Source organism: Cryptomeria japonica, chromosome 2 (assembly GCF_030272615.1).
Source record: "Cryptomeria japonica chromosome 2, Sugi_1.0, whole genome shotgun sequence".
NCBI classification, from domain to species: domain Eukaryota; kingdom Viridiplantae; phylum Streptophyta; class Pinopsida; order Cupressales; family Cupressaceae; genus Cryptomeria; species Cryptomeria japonica.
Genome location: NC_081406.1, coordinates 55,064,699 through 55,086,633, shown reverse-complemented (window position 1 = coordinate 55,086,633; position 21,935 = coordinate 55,064,699).

The following is a 21,935-nucleotide window of genomic DNA, read 5'->3' as shown; positions in this document are numbered from 1 at the left end:
TTGAATTTTACTTTTTTCGCTTACTTCTTAGCGGGCCCCACCGTTTGTCGCCAAGTCGCTATGATTATCCATCGAGCATTTTTATCTTGTGGTATAGCGACGACCATTGATTTGTCAAGAACCCGGTTGCCTTTTAGTCTGCTTGTTTTCTATTATCTTCCTGGGCCCACAAGAATGAGAGATGCTAATGAAGTTTGAACTATTGAACCATTTTGAAGCCTTGAACCAATTTGAACCAGTTCAAGTTCAAGGTTGACTTAGACATCCGCTCATCTGTAGACTTTTTCCATGTGTCAGACTTTGATTTTCTGATGGGTCCACTTTGTCTTCCATCTGGACCTGGACCCACCTTGTTGCCAAGTCGCGGCGATAACCTGGGTGAGCAAATTTTCCTTGCGGCTTAGCGACCACCGTCAGATCTATCCACTCGACCGTTGGATGTGATCAATCGCTCGATCTTTACTCTTGGTCTAGTCATGGTTTTTCGTCTTCTCTCTACCATGTGGTGCATCCTCATTTGCTCTGAGCCCACCTGGACGACCACCTAGACTACCACCTATCGCTAGGGTATTCGTTCTAGGCACTTCACAACCATGGCACAACAATAGTCATGGATAGCCCCAGAATGTCACTCCACTGTCCAATCTTCCTTGATCTGTCGTTGATCTCAGTGATTTGCTCAATCTTTAACTTTCCCTTTTCAACACGTTCTTTGTCGCCAGGTCGTGGGGAGTATTTGGCGATTATCTTCCCATCGCGACATAGTGATAGCCATCAGATCTTGCTTGGTCACCATTGATCTACTTTAATCTACTCGGTCTTTAACCTTGGATGATCTTCTCTCTTGTGCCCCATGTCACCCTCTGATTGGCTGATGAGATCCGCTTGGGAACCACTTATTTTTCGGGCCACCATGCATCTTGCCGCATGTCGGATCTCATTCTTTTGGCCAAAGTATTCCTTCGGCGAGCCACTTACCAGTTTCATCGAACTTAAGGTTTCATTGATATTATTATGTTGATGAAACTGAGCCTTTGGTGAAACTCTTTCGGGACTCATTGTGGCCAAGATCTGCTCCATGTCGCCTATCTGTGCCATGTCACCAGCCAATGGAGTGCCACCTATCTTACTACATGTCACCACGTGTCAACTTGTGATTTTATTAGAGTGCACCTCGACACCACATGGCCTGCCACTTGTCGCGGGGTATTCATTTCAGGCACTTTATAACTACGATACAATGACAGTCATGGATAGCCCCAGAATGTCACTCCATTGTTCGACCTCTCTTGATCTAATGGTTGATCTTTACTCTTTGTTTTGCCACATCATCACTCGCCAAGGTGCGGTGATAATCCGGTGTGCATCTTTTCGTTGCAACATTGTGATAGATGTTAGATCTTTGTGATTACCGTTGATCTTTCTTCAACTTGCTCACTCTTTAGTCTCTTCTTGCCAGCCCATCACAAAATTAGGATGCTTTGAGATGCATGCACACGAGGTCCACTAGGCCACGAGCTGCCTCTTATTGCCAAAAGCCCGTAAGCTTTGAAACTATAGTTATATGTGGCCTTATATTTAAATGTGATAAACTCTGTCGCCGCGACCAATATGGGATAAAAGGTCTTCCTGCTTGGTGATTGAAATGGCTTGGAAACTCTAAGGCCTTTTTAAAACCCTCTTTGGTGCCCAAGTAAAACTTTACATATGCCACTTGCATTTTGCTCTGAGTTTCTTTTGGCCTTAAGGTTTTAATAGCCACACCATTTCATCAACAATGGAGGATAAATGTTTATGTGATCTACAACATGTTGAGCTCAACCCTCGTGGGAGCCACATTTTAACCCAAGCAAACAAGTTAGAAAAACAAGTGCATTTCTTCCTGGTTCATGATTTGGACCTTTTCAAAATGAATGCAAGGCTTCATTAGGGCACCAAATTTGGCATTGTGCAAAGTTTTGGTAACATTTTTGGTGACCTCTCAGGGGTGTTTTCCTGCTAAACAATAGAATCTAGTAGCCTAGCATATCCATTGGGCATTGAGTCAATTTTGCCTTTCTCAAAATCTGGAACTGCATCTCAGCATTCTAAACAAAACTGAAAAGGAAACTATGAAGGCTCTGCATATAGCTGAGCCTGCACACTCTGCAATCTGCACTTAAGGAAAATAGAAACAAAAACGGTAGCCTGCACACTGTGCAATCTGCACTTAAGGAAAATAGAAACAAAAATGTTCTAAAAAGTCAAACTGCGATGTGCTTGAAAGCACTTATTCAATTTAAACTACTACAATTCTGCTTATAGCTGAGCTTGACAATTGCTAAAAAGAAAGAACTGCAACTATTATACTATGTATATATGCAAACTGTTAGTATTCAATAGCATAATTTGAGGCAAATCCTATTGACAGGGATTGGCAACACTTCTCCATCCAATTTAGCAAGCTAGACAAGATTATGTTGCTTGCATTCTATGATAACATATGGACCATCCCACATGGCATCAAACCTGGTATGCCTACCAGGTTTGTTCTTTAACTCATCCCACTTGAAAATAAGATCACCTTGATTAAATATGCGTGGTACAACTTTTCTATCAAAGGTTCTCTTCATCTGACTATGGTGAATTTTTAATTTTCTGTATGCTTCCCTGTGAGTTTCTTCTAACTCCATAAGTTGAGCAAGCCTAATCTACATTGATTGTTCTTCAAGTAACTCAAACTCTTTTACATAATTCAAAGTTGGCAATTCAACTAAAATAGGTAACTTGGCTTCTTTGCCATAAGTTAAAACATAAGGAGAGTTACCTGTTGATCTCTTTGGTGTAATTTTGTTAGCCTAAAGGGCTAACTTGAGCTTTTCATGCCAAGTTCTTTGATTCTCAACAATGGTTTTCTTAATGATGTTGATCAAGTTCTTGTTAGTTGATTCTGCTTGTCCATTACCCTGAGGGTAATAATTGGATGAAGTATTCAAATATATATTATGCTTAACTGACTAATCTGAAACTCTAATACCAATGAAAGCTAAAGCATTATCAGAAATGATTGATTCTGGGATCCCAAACTTGGACACTAAGTCTTGATAGAAATTCAAAACAAAAGTCTCATTAGCTTCTTTCAATGGAACTGCTTCTGTCCACTTAGTGAAATAATTAGTTGTTGTAAGAATCCATTTATGACCTACTCTTGAAGGTGGATTAATAGGTCCTATAAAATCAAACCCCCACTTTGCAAAAGGCTGCTCTACTTCAATTGGTTGCAAAGGCAAGGCCACTAGCCTCTATTTGCCTGCAAACAATGAACATTTTTCACATTTCTTCACCCATTAGTGAGAATCCTTAAACATTTTAGGCCAATAATAACCAGCTCTCATAATTTTCAGAGCTTTTGTTCTTGCTGCAAAGTGACCTCCTGCAGGTCTTTCATGAAATTATCTTAGAAATTTTTTTATTTGATCTAGCTCAATGCATCTTAATAGAACTTTGTTATAATCTTTTTTGAACAAAATACCATCTATTAAAGCATAAGGAATGACTTGTAGCCTGAAATACCTTTGTTTTGATCTGTCTAAGCCTTCCGAATAGTCACCAGTTTATAAATAATGGGCAATCTACTGATTCCAAGTGACTGGCAAAGCTAGGGCAACGGGTTGTTTTTCATTATTAAGCACTGTTTCAACTTGTTACTCGACTTCTTTACTATTTTCTGTACTTCCAAGAAGTTGTTCACATAAACCTTTGTCTCTAACTAGCTTGGTTACCTTGATAGATATGTCATATTGTTAGGGGTCCCACAGATACTGAGAGGGGGGGGGGGGGGGGGGGGTGAATCAGTATCTGATCGGTAATTGTAATTTCTTAACTTAAAACATGCAGAGCATAATATAATAGTGTACCGGTATGCAAGAAATAATGCAATAAACAAAATCAAGAACATCCACATGAAAAATACACCATAACACAAGATGTTAACGAGGAAACCCAATGTGGGAAAAACCTCGGTGGGATTTGTGACCCACAATATTCACTCACTGGCCAATAAGAGAATATTACTTACAATAGGGGCCTGCACATGTAGGAAGGCCAACTGCCTAGAGCTCACTGCTCAATGGGAAGTCTCACTAACTTACAATAAGGATTATACAAATCCAATGTCTTGTACTGCTTTACAATAACATCTTCAATGCCTGATTTAGTACTGGTTCCGGCTTTGTTCTTTACATATACCCCTTGACCTATATTTCGCACATTAGGTCTGCCTAATATTTTCCTTAATGCTTCTACTCATTCATTACAAAATGTCTACAATGATCTCTTTTATATATAAGAGTCATTTTACAATTTGCCAAGTCGGCTTACAATAATAAATAAAATATTATATAACAAAAATCCTATCGGCCTTTGTGCCGGTATACTTCCTTTCTTCTGTGTCGGTGCCGGTGTTTTGAGTGCCGGTGTAGAGTGTGATCTACTGATGCCGGTATAATGTCTTTGTCGGTGCCATAGGATTGCAAGGTTGTCATCAATGACAAAACCTTCAATCACATGCAATGTCTCATTAGAGTGTGCATATGCCAACAATCTCCCCCTTTGGCATTGATGGCAACACTCATGAAAAATTTCAAAAAGTATCCAAAAATGTGTAGTCCAAAAATATTACCAAAAATGTGAGAGCTCCCCCTGAGTATATGATTCCTGTCATGTGATTTGAATTTTCTCATCCCACTACTCACCCTTTGGCATCAATGACAAAGGTTGCCAAGATGTCAGTAGAGATTGTGGTTTCAACCTTGCAGCTAGGTAGTTATAATTTGAAAAAGGTCTCCCAAAATCAAGTTTATACTATCCATAAACTTCTTGCTATCCTTTATTGTTGTCTCTGTTCTCTTCACTATATCGATGAGATGCTGCAAATGCTCTGCCAGTGTTTTGCTTCCCTGTATTAATGCCTCAGAAATTTCCTTCTGCAAAGATGCTAGATAGTCCAATCTTGGACTTAGTTTAGATCTCAAATGTTTTGCCTTATTTATTATTCTTTCTTTCTCTCTTTCCAATTTGAGTAGTTCTTCCTCAAAATTTGTTATCTTCTCTTCAAAAACTGATAGTGTATTAGGTGAGTTGACAAAATTATCTGCAAGTTTATTGATCTCATCCTATACCTTGCTCATTTTATTGTCAATATCTGCAGTCAAAAAGTTTGTTTTACAGGTATCTTTATACAGATTTTTGTATTCTTTCAACAAATTACATAGTTTCGGTAGAAGTGTGTCAAAATCTCTATTACACTTCTTTATTTGCTCATCAAAGAATTTCTGTTTTTCAATTTCTACTTTATCCTTCACTGACTCTTCTTTTATTTTCTCAATGTTTTCTGAGATATATTTACACAATGTATCCAATTGTCCTAAAGAATCTTTATTATCTATATTACAATTGGGAGCAATTACCTTCAAAATTGGTATGGAATCATCAATTGCTTTGTAAGCTTGTGAGCTGCAGTCGGTTATTTTCTTGATAGAATCTAATAGCACCTCAGTCACATTTGTTGAGTTATATCCTAATGATGATCCAACAATCTGAGTACTGGTGGAAGTAACCAAGCTTGTATTGACCTCTGGTAGGTCTATTTGTGTTTGCATTTCTTTAAGCACTGTTTTTCCTACTTCACTAGTTACTGGTGGCACTGTTTCCTTATGTACCTGTTCCAGTTGTTGTTGTTTCGAAGCCTTTAGCTCTGTTTGTTTCTTAGTATGTTGCATTGCCTCAATCTGTGTCTCAGTCTCTACCTTTTTCTCTTTATTTTCTGCCAGTTTATCTATTTCCCTAGCTACTGGAGGCTCACTAGCCATATCTGACTTAATAGTAGTATCTTTGTCTACTACTATGTTGATTTTCTGAGTATCAACATTCACAGTATATAGGACTTCAGGATTAGGATTATTATCCTCTACATCCATACTCTCAGCTACCAGTTGATCTTCAGTAGTTGTTGATTTTACCGATGGAGTATTTAAAGAAGGTGGGGGTAAGTTGTCTCTAACTTCGATACTTGGTGGTCCACCAACTTTACCTTTCCCCTTATCTCTATCTTTCTGATAAACTTTAATGGGTTTAGGGTTCCTGTACTCTTCTTGTTTTTCTTTCTCAACCAGGAATATATCCCATCCATCTTCTATTTCCTTTGTCACTTCATTAACTCTTCCTGCCATTAGTGAAATATGCCGGTGTGCAGTAGAGAATACTGACCAGTTGGCCTTTGCAATCAGATCATCAATTTCTTGTGGAGAGTTTACTAGATATACAACAAGTAACTTCTCAATTTTTATTTTCTTATCCAATTCTATCACTGCCTGTCTTCTTGCTTCTAATCTTTTGAATAATTCATCTAGTATTTCATTGACTACTTCCATCAAAAATTTCTTATACATATCCATGTGCAATATAACACTGTTTTCAACTTGTTCTTTTTCATCAGATGTTAGAGTGTCATATATTTTCTCTATGTTCTCTAGTTTACCTTCCTCTGTGATTTCATTTAGTAGTATATCAAGAGGGGCCAAGTCTTTGTTTGTCCTTTTCTTCTTCTTGGGTGTCCGTTTCTTCTTTGGTGTGGCCTTTCTAACCGGAGATCTCACTGCTTGTTGCTTTTGCCTTGTCCTCCTAGGTGAAGGTGTGGTTGATGGTGAGGGATCTCTTTTCTTACAACTCTTTTAAAAGTTGCAGGCATGTCACTTCCTGAAGAAGTACCTACCGATGATAGGTGAGTTTAAGGCTGTGGAGCTGCTAACTCATCCTCTGTTATGCTAGTTTTCTTCAATACATCTTCCTTAATGGCTTTTGCTTGTTTGGATCCTTTCCTTACAACTGCCTCAACCTTTTTCACCCTTTTCTTTGATTGAATTTGGCTTTCTATGGTTTCAGTACTACCAAATACTTCTTCTTTTGGTTCTTTGGGGGCTTCCAGAAGTGCTTTAGCATATGTTTCAACTATGTGATCATCTGTTTCATAGCCCATCTTGGTTACCCAAACTGTCCTTGGGATGACTGCTTCCATCTAGATTTTATCTTTCTTGATGACAAAGCATATATCATCTTTGTATTTGTCTACAATCTTCTATGATAACCTTACTCTTTTCTTCATTTTGGCTTTTAATGCTTGAAAGAAGTCATTAATATTGTTTTCCTTGTTCTCACCCATGTTATTGAATAGTTTAGTCAATTGTTTGCCTACCATTATGTCATATCCAAGTTCTTTGTAACCTATACCGGGAACCTATTTTGTTATGTGTAGCATTAGGCATACTAACAGATTTCCAAATCTGAAAGTTCCTTTCTTGTCCTTCTTGATCTTTCCAAGGTTGTCAATTAACTCATCCTTTAACCACTCACATATGTCAATTTTTGCATTATCTATGACCATATCATAAGCACTCTTAATGCATAAACTTGAAACTAAATTAAGTCTATTAGCATGAGTAGCTTTATATCCTAATATCATACTGATGAATCTCACATTGATATCTTTTACATCATTAACCCTTAGAGACCTCTTGTCAAATGTTGCACCAGTTAGGTTTATAACTAGGTCATTGGAAACCTTCTTGGTTTTATCTGGTCTTTTACCGGTGGTCAGTAACCCTGTGACAGCTTTCACAGCTTCCTTGGTGATCTTATGGATTGCATCTAACTAGAAAAATTCTCCATATCATGGTTTTATACATGGTTTTAATTTCCTCATCTCCTAACTCATCAATGTTGCAGTGGATGTACATTCTGGGGTCTTCAACATATACAACTCCCTTAGGAATTTGAGAAAAAGCACCTAAGGTATCATCCTTCTTTGCTATCTTGGGAACTAACTGAAATATGAGCCTAGGTCTTTTTATTACTTCAACAATAGTAGGGTTTGCTATGTATTCAATTGCAGAGGTGGATGCCATGATTAAATACCTTTTAATGCCTTGGATGGATGATTGCTTGGAGTGTGCTTGCTTCTTGCTCGAAATGCCTTAGCTTGGAGTCTTCGCGCTCTTCAAAAATTTGAAATCTTGGTGAAATGAAATGGAGCCAAAACCTTAACTTTATAATGTCTCTTCACCATCTACCACATTAATTGCATGCCGGTTAAGTATTCACTTAACCTTGTTTGCCGGTAATAGGTAATTTTCAACTTCCTATCTCTAACCGAGGGAATAATAGCACATGTGTCATTAGATTGTTAAACCCTCAAGGAAATTTTCTTCAATTAGATGAAGAACTTCCTGCTGGTGGAGCACTGCTCTGTCCTTCCGGTGAAGCATCACTTTGTCCTATCAGTGAAGCATTGGTTGGTTCTACTGGTGGAGGAGTATTCCCAATATTTAGATCAACTTTCCTAATCCATTGTTTTGAGAATTCTGGCTTAACCTCTTCAACTTTTTCTTTACCTTTCAAGCTAGAACTTTTGTTGTCTACCGGTGTTCCTTTACTTTTACAAAATTTAGCAATATGCCCAATCTTGTTACATGCATAACAAGTTACATTAGTTTTCTTAATAGCTTTCCCATAACCTATGCCAGTTTGTGTTCTGCATTGATTAGATAAATGACCAAATCTTCCACAAACATAACATCTCACATTCATTCTATAGTTTTCAGAGTTGTGACCTACTTTGTTGCATTTAGAACATTGACTGGTGGGTGTGTTGATATTCTGATAATTTCCAGATCTACATTCATTTGCTTTATGACCATACTTATTACAGTTAAAGCATTTTCCATTGAATTTATAAGCATTAGGTTGTCTTACCGGTTTGCTATGATCTTGAGTATTTGTAGTACTGGAGCTTTCACCAACTTCAAAGCCAATTCTAGAAGTGTCACCTTTAGGTTTTTGATTCTTTAGCAAGGTGCCAAGTTCCTCTGAGCTTTTCTTGAATTTTTCTTTGTGTTGATTTGCAGTTTCTAGTTCTCTTTCTGGGACTTCTTTTTGTCTCATTAGTTCATTTGAGTCATTTTGAGTATGCATCAGGTCTGTCTTCAACATGTCATTTTCATAGCTAAGTCTTTTATTCTCATTTGCTACATCACTTAGTCTTCTAGTCAATTCTTCTTCATTCTTCTTCCTATCCTCAATCTCTTTGCAAAATCTCATAGTCATATCCTTCATTTCATTTTTTGTTGTCATGATCTCTTGTTTCAACTTGCTTATCATATCATTAAGTGATTCCTTTTCATCATTCTCATTTTGCAATTTTTCACAAAGTTCTCTTCTCTTATTTCTTGCAATAGTAAAATTTTCTTCAAGTGCCTGAATGATATCCTGAGCTACCCTTAAATCATCTTCTAATTTGATATTTTTCAATTTCTCTGCATCATAGTCTGTAAGAGCTCCTTCAAGTTGCTTCATTAGTTTTTCCATCTTTACCAGTGTCAAGATCTTCCTCAAGTTGTTAGGCTTTTGAAAATAGAGGACCAAGCTCTGATACCAATTGTTAGGGGTCCCACAGATACTGAGAGGGGGGGGGGGTGAATCAGTATCTGACCGGTAATTGTAATTTCTTAACTTAAAACATGCAGAACATAATATAACAGTGTACTGGTATGCAAGAAATAATGCAATAAACAGAATCAAGAACATCCACATGAAAAATACACCATAACATAAGATGTTAACGAGGAAACTCAGTGTGGGAAAAACCTCGGTGGGATTTGTGACCCACAATATTCACTCACTGGCCAATAAGAGAATATTACTTACAATAGGGGCCTGCACATGCAGGAAGGCCAACTACCTAGAGCTCACTGCTCAATGGGAAGTCTCACTAACTTACAATAAGGATTATACAAATCCAATATCTTGTACTGCTTTACAATAGCATCTTCGATGCCTGATTCAGTACCGGTTCCTGCTCTGTTCTTTACATATACCCCTTGACCTATATTTCGCACATTAGGCCTGCCTAATATTTTCCTTAATGCTTCTACTCATTCATTACAAAATGTCTACAATGATCTCTTTTATATATAAGAGTCATTTTACAATTCGCCAAGTCGGCTTACAATAATAAACAAAATATTATATAACAAAAATCCTGTCAGCCTCTATGCCAGTATACTTCCTTTCTTCTATGCTGGTGTCGATGTTCAGAGTGCCAGTGTAGAGTGTGATTTGTTGATGTCGGTATAATGTCTTTGGCGGTGCCATAGGATTGCAAGGTTGCCATCAATGACAAAACCTTCAATCGCATGCAATGTCTCATTGGAGTGTGCATATGCCAACACATATTCCATTCCCTTAGTAATCCAACCTGCCCTTTTGTCATTTATGTCTTTGCTGAGAAAAAACTCTTTCACTGTATGATGAGAAACCATAAGCTGAATCTTATTGTTAGAGAGCATGTGCCTAAATTTCTTAAGGCTTCTTATTACTGCTAACACATACTTTTCTACAAATGAGTATCTAGTCTCATAATCATGCAAAATGTGGCTAAAGAAAGCAATTGGCTATTCTAAGCCTTCATCATTTTGCTGACACAACATTGCAGAAATAATATCTTCACTCCCAAAAGCATATAGAATAAAATCTTTTCTTAAAATCAAGATTAATGAGAGTAGGGGCCGTTGCAATTGCTTCTTTCATTTCTTCAAAACTGTTCTTACCTTCCTTAGTCCATTGAAAAGGAATGTTTTTCTTAAGCATGGTTGTAAGTGGCTACATCAATGCTGCAATATTAGGAATAAACCTTCTGATAAAGTTAATCCTACCTATGAAACTCTGGAGTCCCTTTTTATGTTGTGGTAATAACAATGCAAGTATGGTTGTGATCCTCTCCGGATCTATTGAAATACCATGCTTTGAAATAATATATCCCAGCAACTTGCCTTCATGAACAACAAATATGCTCTTCTTGGGATTTAATGAAACTTCGTATTCCCTGCATCTCTCAAATACCTATCTGAGATGGTCAAGATGTTCATTAGTTTTTTTAGAAAAAATAATTACATCATCTAGGTAAATCAAAACAAACTTGTTAATAAGGCCTTGAAATGCCATATCCATTGCACGTTGAAATGTTGTCCCTGCATTGGTCAGTCCAAATGGTATTTTATTATAAGCCATTGTTATCCACTTGGTGGTAAATGTTGTTTTATATTGATCTTCTTCTTTGACCAAAATTTGGTTATTACCTGAATAACCATCAAGTAATTAGAATCTCTCTAAGCCTGGTACAACCTATAGAATTTGCTCCATTGAGGGCAGCAGGTAATGATCTTTTAGGGATGCTCTATTTAGGTCTCTAAAATCAACACATAATCTCAGTTCACCATTCTTCTTCTTAACGGAAACTAGATTGGATACCCAGGATGTGTGCTTGATTGGAAATGTAATGTTTCCTTTAATCAACTTATTTAACTTAGTCCTCATAAGATATTCTAATTTTGGATTAAGAGGCCTTCGTTTGTGCCTTATTGGTTTTGCATTATCTATCAACTCTATGGTATGCTGAGCTAAATGAGGATCAAATCCTTTCAAATCTTCATACCTCCATGCAAATATGTCATTGAATTCTTGACAAAGTTTTACAAAAGCATGTTTTTCTTCAGGGGTACATACCTTGCCAATTTTCAGTAGCTTGTCCTTGAATATTTCAACAGGTTCATAATATTCTTCCTTCACAAACATGCTGCCTGTATCCTTCCTAAACTGATCATCTGTATTAAAAATAGATTCAAGGGTTACCAAACCCTTGGGCATCTTGTTAGTTTTCAATTGGAGAAATTGATTTTCATATTGATCATTGAACTTACACTGATTTCCAACAAAAAACTCAGCTTCTTCAATTAGGAAATTAGTAATCTGCTCATCTGAGTCAAAAACTTGCCAATTAACAGTGTTATCTGGAACAGAGGGCCTTACTGCAACTTTAACATACTTTTGTCTATCAATATTTCCTACCTCTTGTGGGATATTGAACTGAGCTCTTAAAGCAACAAGCCTATCTGCTTCTTTATTTTGACTTCTAAGTATGGACAACAAATTAAATGCATCAAAATATCCAATTAAATCCCAAATTCTATGATTGTAAATCTTCAAAACATCATTTTTGGTGACATGGATGTTCCTTACATGGTTCACAATTAGTTCACTATCACCAAAAATTGTAAACATTTAACTTTTTTTTGCCTAGCCCATTCTAAGCCATGTGCTAATGATTCATACTCAAATATATTGTTTGTACAGCTAAAAGAAAATCTAAAAGCAGTGTAGTATCTCATACCTTCGGGTGAAACTAGCATAACACCACCTCTGGAACCATTCTTACCTCTTGAACCATCAAAATAAAGCTGCCAAACCTGATTTTGCTGTTGTTTTGACTATTGGTCAAGTGGAATATCCTCTTTTTCAAGCTTAGGAATAATATAATCCTCCTCATGAATCATATAAACATCAAGACCTATTTCATCCATGCTAATGAAAGGAACTTCTGTAGTATTCTGGGCTGCCCACTCATCCAAATTCACATCATGTATGCCTTGAACATGTGTATCTGGATCCTGGATAGGTGGTAACTCCTCATGGTCTCTAATGGTAAGATCTACATTTATAGGAATTGGGGTATTTGGTTCTAAGTGGAAAGTGGCTTGGGGTTCTGACTTAATGGTAACCTTAGTACCATATCGGGTTCTAGAACATAAGTGTGACCAATCAGCAGAAAGGTATCCTCCTAATTTTGTTATAAAATCTCTAGATAGGCAAATAGCAAAATGTAGAGGTAAGTCAACTATGTACATGTCTTGAGGTATTACAAAATTAGGACAACATGCAAGGTCGAACAAAGATCTTTGACCAATCCAACTAACTTAACTGATGTTCCATCTAATTGTACAACTCCTCTAGAAATAGACTCATAAATTAGACCAAGTTTATCTGCAAGGTCTTTGGGCATATTTGAACTACTGGTTCCTGAGTCTATCAAGCAATTATGGAATAGATGGTTGTCAATTATCAATGTTAAAAAAAATAGAGGAGGCTTTGGTGTTTGGATTGGCTGATTATTCTTAACTGGGATATTATTAGCTAATGCAACTCTGGGCTGATCTTTTTGAGGCTCATTAGTCAAGGAAAGATTATCCAATTTATCTCGTAGCAATTCCTTTTGTCTAGGAATTTGCAATGCATCTATCATTTTCATGGAAACAGTGGGTTTTTCCATAGATTCAACAATATTAAATGAAACACCACTAATGTTTTGTTGTACTTTTGGAACAACGGGCTCTAGCTAAGCTGACTTTGGCTGAGATTGAACTTTTTGTTGTTCTTTAGGTGTTGCAGGTTGTCCTCTTGGTAAAATCAGCACATTCTAGATAGGTGGAGGTGTACTAACAACTTGCTAACTTGTAGAAGCTTGTTGTTTCCCTTTATCTAGCTATTGTCCAGATTTATTTTGTTGCTGTCCATTATTTACAACTTCTTGTTGATTATTTGCAACTTGTTGTCCAATGTCAATAGCACGTTTCTTTGACCTTGTATTTTCTGCAATAGGTGAAAAATGTCTATCTTATGCTTGTAGATGATTAACTCCACAAAATTCCTCACCTTGCCAATTCATCATAGCCACCTCAAGACCTTATGGTTTCTCAATACCTGCATCCTGATAAGACATGTTATTCTGAACCATCAAAGCTTGTGATTGAGCATTCATTGCATTTTGGCATGATGCTTGATTATGAGGTTGTTGGAAAGGAAAACACCACTCTTGTGCCATATTGTTCTGAGTAGGAACATTTTCTTTATAATTGCTAGTAGTATTCTGATTATACTACTAGTTTTGCCTATTGTTGTAGTTCCTCCTTTTATTCTGAGCATCAACTTGGTAGTTAGGCCTATTGGGTTGATAAGAAGCTTCATATGGGGCTTGATACCTTTGATTTTGGTTCTAATTTTTCTTGATGTTCACTAATTCATTGCCAAAATTTTGCATAGTCTACTGGATTAGTTGAGTTGCTTCAACATTCTTTATAAACATCTCTTGTAACATCTATAATTGCTTTGAAGAGTCTGCTACAACACTATTTTGAACATAATTTTGAAAACCTAGTGCTGGAACAATAGGTATTGTAGCTATGGGGGGTACTTGTAAAGGCATCAATGGCTATATATCAGGAAAAATAGGCATAGGAGGCCTAGGGGAAATTTTACCAGCTTGTATATGGTTGTTTTCTTCTCTAATAGATAAATCATAAGTTGTTGGTAATGTAACTCCACCCATATATTGAAGCATAACATCAATATCGCTATTTAAAGCTCTCAAATAATATAAAAATGCATGTTCAAGAGAGGGTTTTACCATTGTAGGAATTCTATTCCAGGTTCACTCAAAACGGTAATTAAAATAAGTCATCTTCTCTTGAGGTGCTCTCTTGATAGTGGTCATCTGCTCAACCAATGATAAGTGATCCGATTTATCTGCAAACTGCTTTGTTAGCTTGTCACCCAAATCATCCCAATCAATAACTGAATTAAGTTGCAAACCCCTGAACCATTGTAGTGCTTTGCCTTTGACTATTGTTTCCAGTAGTCTGAGTGCTACATTTTCTTGGGTTATATGGTGAACTACACATAGAGATGTTGCATCTCTTATGTGCTTAATGGGTGTGACATGGTCTTCATCAATGAAACTAGGAAGACTTTTTAGAGTTGCTTCTAGTATAGGATCATGTTGGGTCAAATTCAAAGGGTTGCCTCCATTGAAGGGTACAAAAGCATGTGCTCTTGGTACAACCATTGTAAATACTGGAGGATTTACTAGTGGATTCAGGTTAATAGATGTCTGAATTGGAGTAGTTACAAAAAGAGGATTTATGTGGGTAGCAAAATTGGGCTGATAATTGTTAGGTGGAGGAGAAGAATTAGACATAAGACTAGAATTTGGAGTTTTAAGAAAAACTTCAACTGACGAACTTTCTAGGAACTCAACTGATGAATTTGTTGTTTTTTCTGTCTTTTTCATTTTCCTTGATCTTCTCTGTGATGGTGGTAGCTCAATATGCTCAACCGGATCCTCACTCTGTCTAGTTTGATACATTTTTATATGCTATTAAGACCTGTTCTGCACATAAAACCAGAAAATAGAGTCACCAGGTACTTAGAAAAAATGACCTCTATAGGCTGAAATATTGTTGTCAATACCAAAACAACAACAAAAATGGATTTTGCTTTGAGTTGTGATAGATCAAACGGGTCCTATTGGGCGTGCCAAAAACTATTGTCACTGAGGATTGCACCCATGATGCTATGTTTGAAAACAAGCAATCTTGTAAAACATGGAAACACCTTCGAGCCTGTGGGTTGTTCAAAGTGAAGGTGAATCTCTGGAGATCGGGCTGGCTTCCTCTTTTGATGGATCTCCTATACTAACTTCTTGTGGGAAAAAGGTAAAAAGTCTTGCATGTAATAAAAAACCTATCCTAATGGAGGTGATACACCAAAATGATGCAGTTCTACTTGCTGTCCTAAAACTATAACCAGCTGCAACAAGACCCAAAAAATATCTCACAAACCAAATAAGATCATGAAATTCATAAACATTTCATGTGAAGGGTCGAAGTTATCTAACTTCTCCATGTAGGAAAAGTGATTTTTCACAAACATGCAAAGAATTAGAAAAGAAATGAACACAACCCACAACCTGAATTTACTATGGAATCTTCCTATCTTTGCAAAGCATAAATAAGATTAAAAAAATGGATTCAGAATTAAATCACAATATTTTTTTCAAATCATTCATCTGACAATGGAAAAATAAGAAATAATTGACAAGGAAATTGAAACTCTCTATTGCAAACTAAAAATAATCTATTACAATGCTAAAAATTGAAAAAGTGCTGAGATACAATGTTTTTTTGCAAAAATGTGTATGCAAAAAAGAAAGAACCAGAGGAAAAAAGGAGAGAAGGAATATATAGAAATCATAATGAGTCCCCTTCAAAATCCTAAAAACACTGCATGAGAAAAATCCTTGGGTGAAACTGCTCCAAAACTAGCATAAAAACTCATGCACAATCTGTAAACTAATAATCTTTACTACTCAAAAGGACTGCCACTAATCCTCCTATAAGAAAATCTGCATATCTAAATGCAAAAAAATAGTTATCCCCATGTGAAAGTTGCATGATGACCTGAACTATGATTATATTAAAAATAAATCCCACTAAGAAAATTTTATGCATCCCTTGGAAACTACTCTCCATGTTGAAAACTTCTATTAAAAATGGTTGTAGAAATGATCTCCCTCTCTTGCAAGCTTTCCAGCGGTATGTAACACTTGCATATTTAGATAATCAATTGCATTAATCTTTCATGTAGAAATCATCCCCTTACTTGGCGGGCTTTTCACTATTCAAACAACCAATTCTAAGTCCACTGAGCAATTTAATATTATTGCCAGCCACTGGATCGTTTGCATTGACCATGGCCACTTGCATTTAAATTTTTCACTTACTTCTTAGTGGACCCCACCGTTTGTCGCCAAGTCGCTATGATTATCCATCGAGCATTTTTATCCTGTGGTATAGCAACGACCGTTGATCTGTTAGAAACTCGGTTGCCTTTTAGTCTGCTTGTTTGTTTTTATCTTCCTGGGCCCATGAAAACGAGCGATGCTAATGAACTTTAAACTATTGAACCATTTTGAAGCCTTGAACCAATTTGAACCAGTTCAAGTTCAAGGTTGACTTAGATATTTCATGCTAATCATTGATGACTATTCAATAATGACGTGGGTTACTTTTATAAGGGAGAATTCTGAAGCATTTGTAAAGTTTAAAAGCTTTAAAGCTAAAGTTGAGATAAAGATAGGATTGAAGATTAAATGCTTAAGGTCAAATTAGGGTGGAGAATTTAAATTCGGTGAATTTAACAACTATTGTGAGAAGAATGGGATAAGGAGACAATTGTGTGCACCTAGGACATCTCAGCAGAATGGAGTTGTGGAAAGGAAGAACATAACTATCTTGGATGCAACTAGAACTATGATGATGAAAGCTAATCTGCCTCATGTCTACTAGAGAGAAGCTATAAGCACGACAGTATACACATTCAACAAAGTTCATATCAAAGGAGATACCAGTGAGACAACTTATGAGTTATGGTTTGGTCATACAATGTCAGTTAAGTATTTCAGAATCTTTGGTAGTAAATGCTATATCAAAAGAGATGATTCCATTGGAAAGTTTGATCCTAGATGTGATGAAGGAATATTTCTTGGTTATTCTAATGAAAGAAAAGCATATATATGTTACAACAAAATATTGCAGAGAATTGTGGAGAGCACAAATGTCAAGGTGGATGAGCAGAATAAAAGTCAAATCAGAACTTATGAGAGAGAACCGACAGTGGAAATAATCATAACTAAACTGGTAGCACCTACACTGGAACAAAATTTTGAACCAGTTACTCCGACATTATTAAAAAATTTAACATTAACTGAAGATAAGGGTAGAGGAACAAAAAATCAAAAGACTCCTAGGTATGTAATGTTGAATCATTCAGAAGATCAGATCATTGGAGACAAAAATAAAGGAGTAATGACAACAAGAAGATTGGTAGTTGACAAGGTATGTTTAATTTCTCAAGTTGAACCAGCATCAGTAATTGAAGCTTGTAAAGATAAATGTTGGATGAAAGCGATGGAAGAAGAATTAGATCAGATAGAAAAGAATAACACATGGACTTTAGTTCCCTAGCCTAGAAATAAGAATGTTATTGGAACTAAATGGTTTTTTAGGAATAAATTGAATGAAGATGGGCAAGTTGTGAGGAATAAAGCTAGTTTGGTTTGTAAAGGATATTCTCAGAAGGAAGGAATTGATTATGATGAAACCTTTGCACCAATAGCTAGGATTGAAGTTGTGAGATTATTTCTTGCTTATGTTGCACATAAGAACTACAAGGTTTATCAGATGGATGTTAAGTGTGAATTTCTAAATGGAGATCTTGAAGAGGAAGTTCATATTGAGCAACCTGATGGATTTTCACTTTCAGATGACAAAAACATAGTTTGCGGGTTAAAGAAAGCTTTATATGGATTGAAATAAGCCTCTCAAGCTTGGTATGCAAGACTGGATAAATATCTTTTGAAGCTTGGTTATATTAAAGGTAATGCTGACAGTAATTTATATTATAAGATCACTGATGATGACATGGATTATTGAGGTCTTTGTTGATGATATCTTTTTTGGAGGTGAAGACAAGTTGTGTATGGAATTCTCTAACAATATGAAGAATGAATTTGAGATGTCTATGATTGGGGAGATGAAAGTTGTCTTAGGTTTGCAGATTACTCAAACTGATAAACATATTTTCAACTATCAAACTAAGTATGCTAGAGAGTTGTTGAAGACATTTTGGTTGGAAAATTCTAAACCGGTTGGTACTCCGATGGTTTCAAGTGAGAAATTGACAAAGAAAGATGCATCTGCATCGATAAATCCTACAAGATGTAGATTGGGCTGGAGATGTTGATGACTGGAAGAGAACATTCGGTGGAGCTTTCTTTTTGGGAAAGAAACTAGTTTCATGGATCAAAAAAAAATAGTCATGTACCTCTTTATTTACTACGGAAGTTGATTATGTTGTTGCTTCTACTAATTGTACACAAGTTCTATGGATGAAGAAAATGTTGAAGGATATAAAGGTGGATTGTAATGAACTGGAAGTTATTCACTGTGATAACTTTGCTGCTATTGATATATCAAAGAATTTGGTATTTCATTCTAAGACAAATCACATATCTATCAAGTATAACTTTTTGAAGGAGAAGGTAGAAGCAAATGAAGTCAGTAGTTTATGTGAACACTAAAGAAAAGATTGCACACATCTTCACTAAACCTTTTCTTAAAGAATCATTTGAGTACTTCAGAGACAGATTGGGGGTTTCTGCCCCTCCAATAGAGACCTGAGTGATGCTGATTGGCATCAGTCTGGTATACATTATCAGAGCTATTACTCATTCTGGATTGATGTGGTGATGCTACTACTCAGGAGGAGTAGTCAGCTATAAGAATATGAGGATTTATGATTTTTCTTTGATATTTATGTCAGATCTTTGGCATTGATGTCAAAGGGGGAGAGTTATTCTTGTGAAAAAGATAAGGGAGAGATATATTAATTAGGGGAGTTTGGTTCAGATCTTCATTTCAATATCATTTTGTGGGATATTGTTGCTTGTCTTCCATAGGGGGAGACTTGTTTGGCATTTTTTGGCACTTGGATGTTTTTCACATCTAGTGCTGCCATCAATGCCAAAGAGGGAGATTGTTGGAAATTAGTAGGAATTGATTATGTGTTGCATTCATGTTTTGTCATTGATGGTGACACCAGTTGTTTTGGTTTTTTACCAATTTCCTCTTGGTTCTGTTGGAGTGGTTGGATTATGATATTGATCTAGTATGCTCTACTATGCTTTGGTTTGTGGAATTGATTTGGAATTTTGATTCATGCTATTTAGATGTGTATTACGATCAGTTGGTTTAGGATTTGATGACTCAGATACTATCATTTGTTCTAGTAAGCCTTTTGGTCACCGGTAAGGGTTTTACTGACAGAGGTTTGTTGAAGATCTTTTGATGCATGTGATAAGTGGTGTTGGTGCGGCTTCTAGATGGCTTTCAGGATGTTGTTGGTTATCTTGTTCATGTTCATGTTGATTGGTGGTGTTGCATTTAGGACCAGACCTAATGCTATCTTATTCTGCTAGGTTATGGACCAAATTATGTAACGTGTTGATGGGTGATTCTGATGCATTGTCGGATGGATTCATTGATTGGATTATGTTGTTTCGGTCTTAGGCTAACTTGATTGATCATTGAATTGTGGGTTTATGTTATGAATTTATTGTATCATCTTTTAGGTGGCCGACCTAATTGTTTAGGTCTTAGGTTGGTATAAATATGATGTAAGATCTCTTTGTAGATCATGGGATTATGGTTATGGGATGGTTATGTGATTACCTATGTGAATAATGTTGTAATCATATGTAAGAGTTTTGGTCGATCATAGGTGATCGAATTGGGTTGGTAAAAGAGGTTTAAGACCTCTGGTACTGAGCTTAACCAAAACTGTACTCAGGCATAGGAGATGATATATTTGTAGTTCACTCTTCTTTTTGGATTGTAGTCTAGATTTATTTTGTAGTTAGTGAGGTTGCTTTTGTGATGAGTAGTGTGCTCTAGGCTATTGGCCTTCCTGCATGTGTAGGCCCCTCATTTTGTAATCACATACTTACTGCATAAGTATTATCTGACTATCGGTAGGTTTCCCAGCATGGTTTTTCCCTTTATTGGTTTTTCCACGTACGAATCTTGGTGTCATGTGTTCTGGATGGATGGTAACTATTCTGTGATTTATGTTTATGTTTAATTGCTATATCGGTTATTCTGGTATTTGGTTTATGCATTCCAATATTGGGTTTATGTGTTCCTGTATAAGGATTTGAATGCTTAAAGTTTTGTAATCTGTTGAGAACTGATTCACACCCCCCTCTCAGTTGTCCTCTGGCTATTTGAGTTGTCTAACAACAACTTCATCTCCTTTTGATTCTTCATTTGTAACACCTTCATCAACAACATAATAACAATTCTTCTGATGCTTATACTTCTAGTTAGGCTTGTAAGGCTTATCATATTTCTCATGCTTCTCATATCTATCATTCCTATCATGCTTATGAAATTTATCCTGTCTATGATACTTAGACATTCTCTCTAGGCATCTAGAAGAAAAATATCCTATCTTATTGCAAGAGAGACATTTTAGAGGGAATTTTCCATCATACTTACTACCTCCCTTAGGCAATCTCTAAGCAATCAATGCTTCAAGCTCCTCCAATTATATTTCATTCTCTTCCATCTCTCTTATCTCTCTTTCATATCTGGATATTGTGCATTCTTCAGTTTCATACTTTTTCTTTCTAGATACAGATGCTCTAAATGTTGTCTCAAACTCTCCATGTGATTCACCAAATTTGCTCAGTTCAAATGCAACAGTCTTCCCAACCAGCATATCTCTTGTAACAATAGTCACACTTTGGATCTTATCAATAGTAGCCACCTTATGTTTACATAAGCAAGTGGCAATGATCTCAACACCTTAGAAATAATTTCATCTTCTTCAAGGGTTCCACAAATACATCTAATATCTAGGAAAAGTTTATTCACCTTAGCCATAAAGGAATTTATGTTCTCATCTTCTCCCATTCTCAACATCTCATACTTCCCTTTCAAACTCTGCAACTTAGGAACTTTGACTTGTTTATCTCCTTCATACAAGGTTTCAAGGTTCTCCCAGATCTCATGTGCAGTTTGGAGTCCCATTACATTAGTCAGCTCTTAATTAGTTAGGGTACTCATCAATGCTTCCTTCGCTCTTATGTTATTTTCAGCTTCCTTGATCTCATCAATAGTAACCAATCCATACAGAGGAACAAAAATAGGCATTCTTAGTAATCTTCCAGTAATCCTCTCCAATAAATTTCAAGTGCACCTCCATCCAGTTCTTCCATATGGAATAGTTACTTCCATCAAATCTCAGACTTTCCTTCTTAAAGGTAACACTTCCACTTCTAGTTGACATCTCGGATCACCTCAAGCAGTCATGCTTCTTCCAAAGGATCTAGCTCTGATACCAATTGTTGGCAAAAACAATGAAGCAAAACTGAGAGGGGGGAGTGAATTAGTTTTCATCGGATTAACAATCTTAACCACAAATTCAAATCTGACAAACTGCAACAACAACAAAGATAATCAAATAAACAGTGTTAGGTCCTAGAGGCAACTGAGAGCAGGGGGGTGAATTAGTTGTCTCTTAATTTCAAACCAAAACTAACTTAACCAAACTTAGTGAATAATACCGGTAAACCAAACTTTAATGCAAGTAGACAGTTTAGCAGTTAATAACAA